At 44.3% G+C, this 15,094-nt stretch overlaps 1 long non-coding RNA gene across 4 annotated transcripts in view; it reads left to right on the top strand.

The window, feature by feature from the left end:
* LOC123376978 overlaps positions 1-12,029 on the top strand; it is a 36,132-nt gene extending 24,103 nt beyond the window's left edge. For 2 of the 4 annotated variants that reach the window (XR_006582011.1, XR_006582014.1), the window contains exons 4-5: positions 2,450-2,708; positions 9,103-12,029. This is a non-coding gene — a long non-coding RNA (uncharacterized LOC123376978). Of the gene's footprint in view, positions 1-2,449; positions 4,115-9,102 lie in introns of those variants that run through there. The other 2 variants (XR_006582013.1, XR_006582012.1) reach the window with 2 other exon arrangements.
* The last annotated feature ends 3,065 nt before the right edge of the window (positions 12,030-15,094 follow it).

Below are 15,094 nucleotides of genomic sequence, written 5' to 3' on the forward strand. Positions count from 1 at the left end.
GATTTGTTCTTGACAAATCCATATTGGCTATTCCTTATAACCCTATTATCCGCTAGGTGCTTACAAATTGATTGTTTAATAATTTGTTCCAGTATCTTTCAAGGTATTGAAGTTAGGCTGACTGGTCTATAATTCCCTAAGGTGCTCTTTGTTCCCCTTTTTAAAGATAGGTACTTTGCCCTTCTCCATTCCTCTGGGATCTCATCCATCCTCCATGAGTTCTCAAAGATAATTGCTAATGGTCCTGACATTGCTTCAGCTAATCCCATAAGTACCCTAGTGTGAATTTCATCAGGCCTTACTGACTTAAATACATCTCACTTATCTAGATATTCTGTAACCTGTTATTCCTCTATTTTGGCTTGTGGTCCTTCACCCTTGTTAATATTAATTGTGTTGAGTGTCTGGTCACCATTAACCTTTTTAGCGAGGACTGCATTAAACATCCAATCCTTCTTGATGTCATCTGTTATTAGCTCTCCTTCCCCACTAAGTAGTAGACCTACACTTTCCTTCATCTTTCTCTTGCTCCTACTGTATTTATTGAACCTTGTCTTATTGCCTTTTATGTCCCTTGCTAGGTGTAAGCCATAAGCCTTTCTGAGTTTGTCCCTACATGTCTGTGTTATTCTTTTGTACAGCAATTTATCCATGTTTCCACTTTTTGTAGGATTCCTTTTTGGTTTTCAGATCATTAAAGAGCTCCTGATGGAGCCATATTGGCCTCTTACTTTTCTTCCTATCTTTCTTTTGCATCAGAATAGTTTACAGTTGTGTGTTTAATATTGTCTGCTTGAGAAACTGCCAGCTCTCTTGAATTCCTTTTTCCCCTTAGATTTTCTTCCTATAGGACCTTACTACCAGTTCTCTGAGTTTGTTAAACTCTGCTTTTTGGAAGTTCTTTGTCCTTGTTCTGCTGCTCTCACTCCTTCCTTTGCCTAGAATCATAAAATGTATCATTTCATGATCACTTCTGCCCAAATTGCCTTCCACCTTCAGATTCACTACCAATTCCTCCCTGTTGGTAAGAATCAAGTCTAAAATGGCTGCCCCCCTGGTTATGTCCTCTACTATCTGAAACAAAAATGTGTCCCTAATACATTCCAAGAACTCACTGGAAATTTTGTGTTTCACCATATTACCCTGCCAATAGATATTTGGGCAGTTAAAGAACTCCATTATTACCAGGTATTGTATTTTGGATATATCTGTCATTTGTTCTTGAAATGTCTCCTTCACCGCCTCTTCCTAATTTGGTGTCTATAGTACCATGATGTCACCCCTATTTTTTACCCCTTTTATCTTTACCTAGAGATTTTCAACTGGTCTGTTTCTCACTTCCTTCTAGACCCCAGAACAAGTGTATATATTCTTCATGTTTAATGTAACACTTCCTCCCTTTCTATCCTTCCTGTCCCTCCTGAACAAGCTATACCCCTCTTTACTAATATTCCAGCCAGGAGTCTTATCCCACCATCTCTGAGAAGCCAAGTAAGTAATAATTTAGCTTATATGCTAATATTTCCAGTTCTTCCTGTTTATTCCCCATACTTCTTGCATTTGTGACTAGACAACTAAGGTGAGGAGCAGATCCCCATGTTGATTTCCCTCTTGTTGCTCCTAAGACCCTATTGCAACATGTCCCCTGCAATGTCTAACCCTCCGTTAAGGTCACCCTTTTTATACCCACCTCTAGACTTTTGTCACCTGCACCCTTTGAACCTAATGTAAAACTCTCCTCACTTGATTGGCGAGTTGGTGAATGAACATTCTCTCCCCCTTCTTGGTCAAGTAGACCCCATCTCTTCCCAGCAGACCTTCTTCCCAAAATGGCATTCCATGGTTAAAGAAGCCAAAGTCCTCCCATCAACACCATCTGCACAGCCATGCATTCATGTCCGGGATGCATGTGTCCCCACCTGGGTCTTACCCTCAACCAGAATGATGGATAACAACACAAATTGCACCCTTGGCTCCTTCCCCCCAGCTCCCAGAGCCCTATAGTCACTGCTGATCGGCTCAGGGTCATACTTGACACTATCATTAGCTTCCATGTGGATGAGCAGCATGGGGTAGTGATCAGAAGCATGGATTAGCCTCGGCAATCTTTCCATAACATCTCAGATATGGGCTCCAGGCAGGCAGCACACCCTCCCGGGACATCACATCAGGTTGGCATATGGTGCCTCCGTCCCCTTCAGAAGGGAGTCCCTGACCACCAGCACCTGACATCTCCTTCTATTGGGCGTTGTAGCTATGAGCCTCCCAGCCTGAGGTGCAGGTGACTCTTCAGCCACTGGGGTCTGCTCCTCATCATACTGGTTCTTCACCTCAATGAAAGGGTAGATGGTTGGGGGTGGAGCACTGTATACCACCTAAGGGAGCCAGCAGCCAGTCTCCACCCCATAAAGCAGCCGGTTCTCCTACCTCTCCTCTGGTGCTGCTGTAGTCATCCTCCATCCAGATGGTTCCATGTATGTCCTGTCGATGAAGACCTCATACACTTGGATGCTACGCAGATGAGCCATCTTCTCCTCCTTTTACCTGCTTCCTAAGGGACTCCACCACCAAGCACCTCTCACACCTGGTGTTCCCCCTGGCTGACATTCATCAGTGGGGACATGCAGGCCACATTCTCAGCAAGTCAAGACTAGGGCCTTTGTGGACACTCCAGAGTCAGGATGCCTGTCTGGCAGAAGGCCCCACAGGTACAGACACCTTTTCACTTTGTTTTCTAATAACTTTGCATTTATAGTTTTGAAATTCTCCTTCTTTCTCTCTTTCACAATGGGGACCATGAAGGCACCAAGGAGCTTTGGAAAACAAGTGGCTAGCTGGTAAAGGCTGACAAGAAGCACTGGGAAGTGTACTGGTGGAGCCTTGCAATGCCATGCCCCTTTGGGAGATGGAGATTGGCAAAGCCACACCCCTTTGGGAGGCCATTGTGCCAGATGTCCTTTCGGAAGTAATTGTGGAACCTTCCTATGAAACTGTTTCTAAATGTCATGCAATCCAACCAATTTGTGAGCTGCTTCGAACATCTCTTTCCTAAAGAAAGATTTTTTTGAAGTTTGAAGTCTGGCCAGACTCCAAGGCCAGAAGGGACCATTGTGATCATCTTGTCTGATCTTCTGTATAACATAGGCCAGAGAACTGCCCCAAAATAATGCCTAGAGCAGGTCTTTTAGAAAAACTCCGATCTTGATTTAAAAATTATCAGTGATGGAAAATCCACCATGACCCTTGGTAAATTGTTCCAGTGGTTAGTTGCTCTCATCATTAAACATAATTTCCATATCTATACCTAGAGTCTTCAGCTTTCCCTCGTGCCAGTCAATCTGGTTTCAAGCCTGAGTATGGTTTAAAAAAATGTGTTGGTTTTGTTACTCACTGATCTCCTGGTGATGGATGGAAATCAGACATTCATGGTGGTGCATTCAGCTCTGCCAGCTGCCTTTGATCCTGACAATCATAATGTACTGTTGATATGACTCTGGTCCTTGGAAGGAGTGTTTTCGCTGAGTTCCACTTGAATGGCTGAGTGTTGAATAGCTGTGTTCCTTTGCTTTAGAGCAATCCCAGGGGAAGAGCAGATGGAGGGGAGAAAACAGAGAATTGAATAAAACAATTATTTGTAGGGGCCAGGTTGTGAACCCCTTGCTCATACTGGTGAGCACTTACTCACACAAGTAATTCCAATGGAGTCATTGCAGTTGACAGGACTACTGGTACTATTTGTTTCATTAACTTCTCTCATTTCACTGAGAAGGCAGTAACAGTAAAAAAAAAAGTATTCTCTAAGGTAAAAAAAATTCATTTAGCCATGTAATAGTGCCCTCCGAGTTTGGCTTTGTACAACAATCTCAGGAATTATTTTAACATTTTTGTAGCATTGAACTGCTATTCCCCTTACCACCACTCACTACGTTTACCCAGGTTAACAACAACGAGCCATTTAATGCACAGATCATTAAATTAAACATTGTTCTTACAACAGCAACTGCAGTAGCTCAGCTGAGGGCTTGGCTACACTTGAAAGTTGCAGCGCTGGGAGTTACAGCGCTGGTCATGCAGCTGTGTAGGGACAGCGCTGGTGTGTGGCCACACTGACAGCTAACAGCGCTGCAGTGTGGCCACACTTGCAGCATTTGCAGCACTGTATTGAGAGGTGCATTGTGGGCAGCTATCCCACAGAGCACCTCGTCCCATTTTGGTGCTGTGGGTTGTGGGAAGGGGACGGAAGGGTGCGGGTCATTCCGCTTCCTGTCCCAACGCCCCCTGGTGCATCGCTTCACATCCCAGCAGTCACAGTTTTTCTGGCCACGTTTGGCACCATTGTGAGTCTCTTGCTGTGTTTTACTCTCTTTCTGTGAATTGCGATTTCTGTGGGAAATGGAGCCCGAGCTGCTGAGGACTGTGCTGATGAGTGTCACCAGCACAACACGTTTGGCAGTTGAGCTCTTCCTTCAGCTCCAAAGTGACAGTGAGGAGTCCGACGATGATATCGAGTCGCCTGCCGCGTGTGACACTACATTGCTTGTGGCATTCACGGAAATGCTCAGCACCGTGGAACGCCGCTTTTGGGCTCGGGAAACAAGCACTGAGTGGTGGGATCACATCGTCATGGAAGTCTGGGATGACGAGCAGTGGCTGCAGAACTTTCGCATGAGAAAAGCCACTTTCATGGGACTGTGTGCTGAGCTCGCCCCTACCCTGCGGCGCAAGGACACAAGATTGAGAGCTGCCCTGACGGTGGAAAAGCGGGTGGCTATTGCAATCTGGAAGCTGGCAACTCCAGACAGCTACCGGTCGGTCGGGAACCAGTTTGGAGTAGGAAAGTCGACCGTTGGAATCGTGTTGATGCAAGTTTGCAGGGCCATTAATCGCATCCTGCTAAGAAGAACCGTGACTCTGGGGAACGTGCAGGACATTGTGGATGGCTTTGCACAAATGGGTTTCCCTAACTGTGGAGGGGCGATAGATGGGACGCATATTCCTATTCTGGCACCCCCCCAGCTAGCATCCGAGTATGTTAATCGGAAGGGGTATTTCTCTATGGTTCTCCAAGTGCTTGTGGATCACCATGGGCGTTTCATTGACATTTACACAGGCTGGCCTGGAAAGGTGCATGATGCACGCATCTTTCGGAACAGTGGCCTGTTCAGGAAGATGCAGGCGGGGACTTTTTTCCCAGAGAGGAAGATCACAGTAGGGGTTGTCAAAATGCCCATTGTGATCCTTGGAGACCCCGCTTACCCGTTACTGCCTTGGCTCATGAAACCCTATACAGGGAAGCTTGACAGGAGCAAAGACCGGTTCAACTACAGGCTGAGCCGGTGCCGAATGACTGTGGAGTGTGCTTTTGGGCGTTTAAAAGCTCGCTGGAGATCTCTGTATGGGAAGCTAGACTTGGGGGAAAGCAGCATCCCCGCGGTTATATCCGCATGCTGTACCCTCCATAATATTTGTGAAGGGAAGGGTGAAACATTCAGTCAGGCATGGACCACCGAGGTTCAAGTCCTGGAAGCTGAATATGCACAGCCAGAGAGCAGGGCTAATAGAGAGGCCCAGCACAGGGCTACAAGGATTAGGGATGCCTTGAGGGAAGAATTTGAGGCTGAAAGCCAACAGTAATGTTTGCTGCCTTGCATGGGAGTGAAGTGCAGTGGTTACACTGTTAGGATTCTATTATCCCTAAAATGATTTGCAGTGCCTCTTTCTTTACTGGGCTAAGGTATCTTTCACTATCTGCAATAATAAAGACTGTTTTCAAAGCCAAGAATTCTTTTATTGAAAATAAAAAAACTTCCTTGACAGACACACAACATTTCAGGAACCTAAAAGGGCAGGGGGGTGGTTTGGTGAACTGTACAGTCACAAGTTTGCATATGTCCTGTTTGGAGTGCTGTGCAATGACTGCTGCACTTCAGGGTGCATATACTGCATGGTGATGGGGGTTGAGTGCAGAGGGTAAGGGTCGTAGTTCTCAGGGCTGGTTGGTGAACGTACAGGTGTTGGAGGCAGCTGGTGGTGGTAAGAACCTGGATGCTGGGGAAGGGGGTTTTGAGCTGACATTGGGGCACAAGGGAAAAAGCTTTGGGACAGGGGGGACGGGGGAGTAGCACGGTAGTGCTCTGCCTGCATGGCTACGAGTGACTGGATAGAGTCCGCTTGGCGCGCCAGGATACTTAGCAGCTGCTTTGTGCTTTTCCTCCTGGCCACTGCGTTTCTCTGGCGGATCCTACTTTCCCTTTCTCTCCAGTCCTGCAGGTTTTTACTCTCTCTTGCAGAGTGATCAATAACTGTTTTCAGCATGTCTTCCTTGGTTTTTTGCGGCTTCTTCCTGAGATTTTGTAGTCTCTGTGCAGTGATGGAGACGGGCAGTCCAGCAGTCAAGGTCGCTTTTGGAAAGGCAAAAATGGCAACAGTTAACAGGGGTAGCATTGTTCATTATCTCATCCAGACAGTAATTCCCACACACTGAAGGAGTTTACAGTCTTCACTTTAGCATACTTTTCCCATACCCAAACAGAGCACACATAACCCAACAGGAGCCACAAAATGGTGAGTAAGGGGGACTGATTGCTTCAGGGCTGTGCAGGGGTTTCTGTGCATTGGGGACAGCAAACAGCTACAGGGGGGATCTGCACTGAACAGTCTCCCAACATTTTCCACAGGAGTTACTCCTGGAAGATATCTCGCTGCTGCGGGTCACCAGGGAAGAGCGGGAAGGTCTTCTACAGCAATGCGGATTCCGCCCTGGCCCCTAGGCAGCTTGCCTGTGTGCAGCAATGGTCCCCCCACCCCTCGCGGCACAGTGGCGCGGACGCGTTAGCCTGACTGGGACAAGGACCACAGTGGCTCTCCCTATAAACCTGCGCAGGCACATTGCCCACGCTCTGGCTGAAACTTTTGAGGAGATTACTGCAGCTGATTACCGCGACGTGATAGACCACATCAATGGGCTATTCCACATCTAGGCATGCATGCATGCAGCCTTAACCCCCCCTCCTCTCCCGAAACATTTCCACCCTGAAAATAAAAGCCGCTTACCAGTAACCCGCTCCTCTGCTTGTCCTTCACCAAGTGCTGGCTGCTGCGATTGGCTACCTTCCTTCTGGCTTGAGAAGAGCTCCTGGCTGCATGCCTCCTGGGACTCTGGGGTGTCTTCCCCCATCCCAGTAGCTTCACTCTCGGTTTCCTCCACCCCCCGCTCCTCCTCCTCCTCCTCCTGCTCCTGTCCCCCACCCTGCTCAGAAGTGTCCATCGTGGTCGTCGGATTGGCAGTGGGGTCACCCCCAAGTATCGCGTCCATCTCCCTGTAAAAACGGCAAGTCGTGGGGCAGCGCCGGAGTGGCGGTTTCCCTCACGGGCTTTGTAATAGGCACTCCGCAGCTCCTTTACTTTACATTGCAGCACGTCCCGGTCATGGCCCCTATCCAGCATGGACTTTGATACCTGCCCAAAGGTATCATAATTCCTTCCTCCCCCCAAACACTAATGAGGTCCAGCAACTCGCCATTGCTCCATGCTGGGGCTCGTTTGCCGCGTGGAGGCATGGTCACCTGGAAAGATTAACTGATTGCACTCCACACCTGGCTGAGCAAACAGGAAGGGGATTTTTAAAATTCCCGGGGCATTTAAAGGGCGGGTCACCTGAGGCCAGAGCAGTAGAGTGCAAACTGATGAGCAGAGTGGCTGAACAGGAATTCTGGGCTATCTCCTAATACCCTGGAGGCCAATAACAGCGCTGGTGTGTGTCCACATCTGACGAGCAGCGCTGGATCACCAGCGCTGCACTCGCTACACCCCAAGCAGACCAGGTGTTCAGCCAGCACTGCAGCCAGGGAGTTGCAGCGCTGGATGTGCCTTGCAGGTGTGGACAGTTACTAAGTTGCAGCGCTGGAAAGCCTCCACCAGCACTGCAACTCTCAAGTGTAGCCAAGCCCTGAGTGTTAGAAAGACAGTCTACAGGTTAAATCCCTGGCTCCGGTAGAAGGCCAGCTTCCTTTGACAAGCGCCAACATAGAGAGGAGATCTTGGATAGCAGCAGGCTCTTTGATTTAGCGGATCAATGGCTGGAAGTTAAAGTTATAACAACTCAAACTGGAAATATGATGTAATTTTAAAAAAACCCAATGAGAGTAATTAACCATTGGGACCGCTTCCCAAGGCAAATGATACGCTCATCACCACTTGGGGGCTTTAAATCAAGACTGGATCTCTTTCTAAATACACTCTACTTCAACCACAAATTATTGAACTAGATGCAAGAATCCCTGGGTGAAATTCTCTGCCCTGTGATATAAAGGAGATCAGACTAGATGATATAATGGTCCCTCCTGGCCTTAGAATCTATGAATCTACAAAGCAGGTTGAAATGGCCTTGCTCTTATGTTGTTGCATAATTACTATATCTCTAATCTAAGCTTCAAATACTTCTTTAGGAAATGTTGTCTATTTACATTTCCAATTCTAAAAAATTTAGATGTGAAATGACTTGATGTCACATTTATACTAATTGGATATTCCGTGTTTACTGCTCATCCTGGGGGAGTGTTTAGAAAGCACATAATATACTCTATAAAAAAGGCACTTGTGCACAGTATATAATTTAGTGCATTAAATACGTAAGACCTCAAAGCTTTCGGGTAGGTTTAAACAACAGCATTTGGTCCTTTAAAGGACAGCAACTAGGGAAACATTTCCAGCACTCAGTTCTCCTGCTTTTGGAACATTTGTTTTTTATTCTGAATATTTCAGCACATCTATTTACCTGGCACTATATTTAGTACCACAGTGCCAAGATGGCATATATAAAGATTCAATTGCAATTCCCATCTGATGTCCCTTCCCTCTCCTTTTTACCCTTTTTTTTATGTCCGCACTCTGAATTCAGCACAAAGTTGGTGTGTTTAATTTAAAAAGAAGTAAAACGCTCCAGGAGACGCCTCAGACCACTGCAAATCACCTACTTTATAGAGGCAGTAAAATTGTGTATCGGATTAGAAGTGATGCTGATCTGAAATTTATGATAACTTTTAATGGCATTATAATTTTTTTTCCCGGTACGCTCCATCACTGAATCGTTTGGATGCACAGTACAACAAGATGAAATTTGTAAGGGAAGAACATTACATAGGCAAGCACAGAGAAACAGAGGTAGTGGAATAATGCAACAGTTCCTGAAAGCTGTTCCACCTGAGCACTGTGCAGGGACATCTTGGAGTGGAACAAGATTATTCAGTCCAACAACATCTGGAAGGGGTGGTCAATAAGAGAGGCTGAAGGACTACACAGAGCAAAAGGCAGTTATTTGAGAGGACCAGGATCAGAACTAGACTGGGTATGCTAGCAGGGTTGTAGCATAGTTTCTTTTCCTGACCAGCATGGATCAAGACGTATTCCCAATATTGTATAGCACCGATGGAGCAAGACTTTTGTTAGACCAATGGAAAGAGGATTCCTTGACATTCTTAGTGCAAACAAGCCCATGTGGTCTCAAATATGGATTTATATGGTTCGCATTCAGAAAATCCCTGTTGTCCTCGCTAGTGAAGCAAACAGGGCTAAAATTCTGGTAGCAGCTGATATGTTTAAATATGATTGTGGCTAGCATGGGCCTGATCCCAGTATGGTTAGGACCTAAATGTTTTCTGGATCTGTAAGAAAATACCCCAACTTGCACAATATCAATGAGTTATGATCTGAAATATGGGGTACGTCTATGCTGCAATCAGGAGGTGTGATTACAGCACATGTAGATATAGCTGAGCTAGCTAGATCAAAACTAGCTCAAGTAATAGTAGCAGTGAAGTGGCAGCAGCATGAGTGGCAGTACGGGTTTCAATACAAGCTAACACCACCTGCCCAGGAATGTGGGTACATACTCGAGTGGCCACCATGCATGCTGCTATAGTTCCATTGCTATGGTTACTCAACCTAGCTTTGATCTAGCTAGCTCAGCTACTGTAATCACACCTCTTGATTGCAGTATAGCCAGACAGACAGAAACATGTCAGTTTATATCAACTTAATCTAAAACTGAAAATTAATTGGGGGAGCTGTTTGAGAAGTCCAAGACTGGTGACTCAGGGAGCAAACATTGATTGCTATTCAGCACCACAGGTGAAAAGTAGGTCAGTAAGGCCTGGGGCCACACATTGAATGAGAAAGATAAAAAGAAATATTAAATAGCTGCTTCATGCCCTGAGCACCATCTGCCCTCTGCAGGAAAAGAGTAGCATGTGATCATGTAATTAAATACTATAGCATAATGCATTCAAACAAGGGGGCAGAGTTAAGGTTGCACAGACAAAATTCAGGCTATTTCCTAATGTTGAGTGCTAGACTTTGCAACCTAAATAACTTTCTTTTAAATATTTTAATTTGTATATATCTATAAAACATATATGTATGAATACAAAATGGACACATTCCTTATCAGTAGCCCATACATTTGAATACCACTATTTTAATTCACAAAAATAGGTCATTGTAACAGCAAATGTTCTGTCATGCTATAGCTGAGGAATCTTTAGGGGAACAGAGAGCCTACAGATATATTAAACAAAGTGAAGCCAGACTTCTGGCAAAGAAATTGTACTAGGTTTGAGGAGATTAGTTAAAGAAAGAGGTAAGAGCTAAGGAAACTAGCAGATGCTGAAGGGCAATCAGGTCATACAAAGAGATCTGCCAGAGATATGAATAACACAAGGCAACTACTTCTCCTGTAGGAGATCAGAGGACAGAAATTACAGCTGCTTTAGAGGAGGGAAAAAAATGAGCTCACAGGTATACATAATAGGATGTCAATTAAAAATCATTTAAAATAGGCATATATTGAAACCAAAATTATCTTCATATTGGTCACTTGCTATGTATAATATTGCTGGGGGGAGTGGCATTTTGGTACCAAGTTCTCTGGAATCTTGTGCCTTGGGGTATCTGAACTCCGAGGAAAGTGATAGAGGTAATTGGATGCTAGTTCAACTTGTGCTGATGGCAATTTGTAGGAAATGGGGGGTTGGGAGGACAACACTCCATTCATGTTGGAATGGGTTTAACCAGTCCTGGGATCTTGTGACTGTAAATCTGTGCTGCTATTTGCTGATAAAGCACACTGATTTGCTCACTGACTGTTGGCTCTTTTCTGAAACACTTCAGCAAAAATCTTGTAAATTGGACTGTTTTATAAAGTAATCTAATCTGGGGCAAGGTAAAATTTACCATTCTCCACCTTCTTTCTTTTATTCATTTCTTCCTTTTCCCTCTTCTTTTCTGAGCTCTGTAATATCGAACAACAATAAAATATTCGCTGCCATAACTGATATTTTTACTGTGTTAAAGTAAAAAACCTTTCAAATTGTATTTTGCATTGAGCCTACCTTTGAATCGGTGCATTTTATCATTCACATAATTACAAACAAATAAACAAACCCAGTACTGACCTGTTTCTCTTATCAGGCTGTTATACACTGGCATAACTCCATAAACTTCCGTGGAATTAATCTTGATATACACTGTTGTGAGAGCAAAATAAGGCCTTGTAAATGTCTATATCCCAATGCAAAAGGCTTAAAAGTGAAAGCATTTGAGCTAGAAGGCTTGAGAACAGATGAGAATGTAGGTATAAAAGACATTTTTGGGGGAAACAGTGGATGGTATTAATCAGTGGGCTAATGTAATACCTGTGTACAGACAGGACGGAAGTTTAGGAGCTAATGATACTGATCTCCTTTGTAGAGCACTTTGAGATCTACTGATGCAAAGCAGAATGGAAGAGCTAGGTATTATTATTATTATTTTATTATGGTGCCAGCCTAAGGAGCAGGAAGGTGATAGTGATCCAGAGTTTGATACCCTGCACAGTACCTTATTTTATAAGTAGTCCTCCTCAAATCGCTGAAGTCAATCTGACTATTTATGAAGTGAGATGCTACTCAGTCTGATGAAAGTGTATCAGAATCTGGCCCAGTGAATTTACTATGGGGCAATCAGATTAGCCACAAAATATATTTAAACAGTAACTGAGACTTCAGTTTACAGAAGCAATTCTGCAATTGATGGAAACAACTTGTTGTAGAGCACATGAGACGAGAAACTACTCTTCATTCAGTTCTAAGTAACACAGGGTACGTCTACACTTACCTGCCGGTTCGACGCGGAGAGTTCGACTTTTCGGAGTTCGAACTATCGCGTCTGATCTAGACGCGATAGTTCGAACTCCAGAAGCGCTGCGGTCAACTCCGGTACTCCACCTCGGCAAAAGGAGTTGGCGGAGTCGACGGGGGAGCCGCGGAGTTCGACCCCGCCGCGTCTGGACGGGTGAGTTGTTCGAATTAGGGTACTTCGAATTCAGCTACGCTATTCACGTAGCTGAATTTGCGTACCCTAATTCGACCCCCGCCCTTAGTGTAGACCTGCCCACACACTTATTTTTCAGGAAGTAACTGTTCTTGAGCCACTGACAGCCAGGTTGGGGAGCACAAAGGTGATGTAGAGTGAGGATCTGGTCTGGATATTGTACTCTATGGAGCACAGGTCCTATTGAGAGTATCAGTTCCTGTGTTCCGGAATTCCTGTGATTAGAGACACTTCTACCATATCTGACTGGGCAGGACTCTCCTGAACAAAGACGATCTCATGCAAATCTTCAGAAATTCGTGGCATATGCAGTTTTCCAGTCTGTTGTGTAGGAATGTTCCGATACCATTCTTGGCACTGCAGCCTCACACAGAGGCTGAAAGTCAACAAGAGAAGAGGAAGATGCACTAGGTCCTTGTAATCGGATGCACAATTATATACATGACACCAACATAGGATGGCTATGCTACACAGATATGATCACTACTGGCACACATTTGTCTTCACCAAATAAAATACATTAATTGTTCTTTGGGGCAGATTCAAGAGCTGTGGAAATCTCTTGACAAGGTTCACAGCAGACCATTGGATTTCGATTTGGAGGCTCAAGGAGGATCAATGGAGAGGATAAAGCCTTGCTCTGGAAACCTTCATGTGCATGAATGTTGTCACTCAGCTGCATACTTCTGAAATATGGTTCATGCCCTGCAGATTTCAGACTCCATCAAATGGCTTTCTAACTCATACTTGCCCATGAACTGTGGGCCACTCATAAGGAATGAAGCATCATAGGCTCGATAAATTGACATTATATTCAACAGGTTTTCCACTCACACAGAATGACTCGAGTATAGCAGTACAACATGAGTGGACAGCCACGTCTGTGTGGACAGCCCCATAAGTTGAGGCTTATGCTTTTCCATTGAAACAGCCTGTCCTCAATCCCTTGAGAAAATCCAATGAAATAATGGACTTTGGTTACTGAAGCTTCTTGACAAGACCTTCACAGTGGACAAAAGGATTTGGGCTTCCAGTGCATAAAAACCTGATGATCAATGGGTTTCTTTCCATTGACTTCTGTGGGCTTTGGAGTAGGTCCTCTTTGTTAAAATGCTGAACTAATTCTGCAAACACACAATCTTGCAGCACTGTCAGAGGCTGAGCGATCAGATCCTTTGACACATAGCCAACCATGCCAAGTGATCACTACATTACATACATGTTCCAATTCTTCCTTTCTTCTTGGTTCACTGAACTACCCACGAGCAGCTTTAATGGTGTCTTCCATGGTCGGAGATGAGTTCTTCTGCTTGATGAGACATCAAATCTGGTTGACGTGTCATGGGATGTTGTGCTTCTGTAGAATGCTTTCTCTCTCACTGCAGCACCCATCCTTCCTGAAAGCTGGGCCCGGGCATGCCATTTGAAATGAAACTGGTGAGTTTTCTCATGGGTTACTTCTTGGATGTAAAGAAAACCTTAACCTCATTAGTAATAGTCATTGCTATGCATTGCCTTTTGATCCCTGGCAAACACTGTTCTGTGTTGTAATTAGCAGTTTCTCAGTGTCTGTATACCTGTGGTATACGATTAATCACTTTCATCACCTTTGTCCATACTTTCATCTAACACAGGGAAAAAGAATAAATATTGTCCGTATATCACTGCACTCTCGTTCTTGTGTCAGCAATTTGTATTTCTAGCTAATGTTTTTGTACCAGAAATAGAAAGAGATTGGTCCAGTTTAACCTTGCCTACACATTTTGGAGAACTAGCAGGAATTTTTACAAAGTTAACATTCAGTAACATACTCATAAAATTCTATCTACAAAATATTTAGGAGTAGTCCATCTTTATTAATTAACAATTAATTGGGGTGAAATAAACCCAGTGTACCTATATTGTGAATCCACTGAAAAACTGGGGGTTCAGACATTCAAACCATACTTGAATGTTATCAGGTTCACGTTCTAATTAGGAGACACTCTGGGAAAGCAAGAAAAGAGGAAATCCAGTGCAATATTATGGTGAAAAACTGAGCCCAATATTGCAATTGTATTCTCACAGCAAGCAACTGCACTCACACAATAGCTCAGTGGAATCAATAATTTGTTGATGAGAGTTTATAAACGAGTGGAGAGAGGGAGAGAAATTCAAAAGAAAAAAATAAAATGCAGTATTATCTGTACATGGACTCTTCCTAGCCTTTGGGATTGTTGTTCTATCCTCTGTACACAACCTAGCTCAGAGTGCATTTACAATATATTGGTCAGAATGGTGTTCACTTGCATAGCAAGGAAGAATAACTCCCTCTAGTGCTGGAATTTCTGGGTACAATTCTTAGGCCTGTGTTACACAGGAGGTCAGACTAGATGATCCCAGCTGTCCTCTCTGGCCTTTGAATCAATTAAACTAAGTTTGCAGACGCAAAACTTTATGGGGTAAATTCTCCATAGTTAAGTTGCAACTAGGTTACGCTACCATATTTCCAGTAGTAGCCCTATTTTAGTCTTCCCTAACTGTGACTTGGAGAATTGGTTTGAGGTAAACACAGCCAGGTTTACTCTGAATGCAAAGAAGAATATTTCTGCAAAGTCTGAAGAGAAGTCATCAAATGGTTTTTTAATTACTGATCATTACAAAGTTACCCTGATTTTAAATTGTGAATGTGTCAATGTTTCTTGGTCTCCCTCTAGTTCCAAAATGACTTGCTACTAATCCATTCAGA

Source organism: Mauremys mutica, chromosome 9 (genome assembly GCF_020497125.1).
Source record: "Mauremys mutica isolate MM-2020 ecotype Southern chromosome 9, ASM2049712v1, whole genome shotgun sequence".
NCBI lineage: Eukaryota > Metazoa > Chordata > Testudines > Geoemydidae > Mauremys > Mauremys mutica.